Source organism: Zalophus californianus, chromosome 7, assembly GCF_009762305.2.
Source record: "Zalophus californianus isolate mZalCal1 chromosome 7, mZalCal1.pri.v2, whole genome shotgun sequence".
Classification (NCBI taxonomy): domain Eukaryota; kingdom Metazoa; phylum Chordata; class Mammalia; order Carnivora; family Otariidae; genus Zalophus; species Zalophus californianus.
This window is the reverse complement of record NC_045601.1, coordinates 19,495,720-19,496,986: the sequence shown is the minus strand read 5'-3', so window position 1 is coordinate 19,496,986 and position 1,267 is coordinate 19,495,720. Positions and strand designations below refer to the sequence as shown.

At 45.6% G+C, this 1,267-nt stretch overlaps 1 pseudogene; it reads left to right on the top strand.

Annotated features, from left to right (window-relative positions):
• Window positions 1-410: 410 nt before the first annotated feature.
• On the top strand, window positions 411-843 carry LOC113927203 (annotated as a pseudogene).
• Window positions 844-1,267: the final 424 nt, after the last annotated feature.

The following is a 1,267-nucleotide window of genomic DNA, read 5'->3' as shown; positions in this document are numbered from 1 at the left end:
GGAGTCAGGACAACTGAGAGAAAACAGCACTGACATCCAGTTTTGCAGCTTAGACAGGAGCGCACTAGCATTCTGCTTTGCAGCCTTTGCAGAAGTCACTTCTGCAAAATGTCCTAAAATAAGACAATGACCACAAGGCATTTGTGCCCAGACCACAGGCAACGGGCAGTAAAGACATAAACCGCCAGATGTCAGCAAAAAAAGACCATCAGCATGGAGACATTAACCTAATAGGTAGGCAGATACGTGACCAGAGCCCTGATTGGCACAACTCGGCACACCCTGATTGCTTAAGATAGTTCCGTGAAAGAGCTCATAAAGGGAAGTTGATGCTAATCGCCGGATCGCGTGCTTCTCGGTAGGGGTGTCGCCTTAGAGATCGGGACTGGCTGGGATTGTGAAAAATCAACATGCCTTTGGCTAGAGATTTACTACACCCGTCCTTGGAAGAGGAAAAGAAAAAAACATAAAAAGAAACGGCAAGTTCAGAGCCCAAATTCCTATTTTATGGATGTAAAATGTCCAGGTTGCTACAAGATTACCACAGTTTTCAGCCATGCTCAGACGGTGGTTCTTTGTGTAGGCTGTTCAACAGTGTTGTGCCAGCCAACAGGAGGAAAGGCCAGACTCACAGAGGGGTGTTCGTTTAGAAGAAGGCAACACTAATGATCCACACAGCCTCTCGAATTTGTGTTATATCGCAGAAAGCCTTATCAGTTCAGTAATTCCAGTTATCTACCAAGATAATGTAATTATGTTTAATTTTGTAAGGTTTACAACAGTGATGTCCTATTTTGGTGTCAGTTTTTCAATAAAGTTTTGATTATGGGCAAAAAAAAAAAAGTTCATAAAAACCCTTAAACTTAGAAACTCCAGGGGCAACCCTCCCAGGTCCCCTCACTCTCCAGGAACTTTGTACTCTTGCTCAATAAACTTTGCTTTGCTGTCCACCACTCTTTGTCTGGTCCACTTCTTCATTCTTCAAAGCTGTGTGACCAGGAACTGGGGGCACTAAAGGCAGAGAATTCCTGCAACACATTTTTCTCCCTGGTGGAACAGGAGTCTCTCTCACAACCACAGCAGCTGGCAAGGATAATCAGCTGAGAGCCCCACTACAAGTAAACAGCTGGAGGAAACATCGTCCTTCCCAGCTGGGCCTGTGACTTCCCTGTTTCACTTAGATACCAGGCATTTAGTAGAGCTGGCAGGAGGGACCCAGCTACAGCTGGTACCTGGTCAAGGAAGCATCTTTGTCCGCATGTGCCCA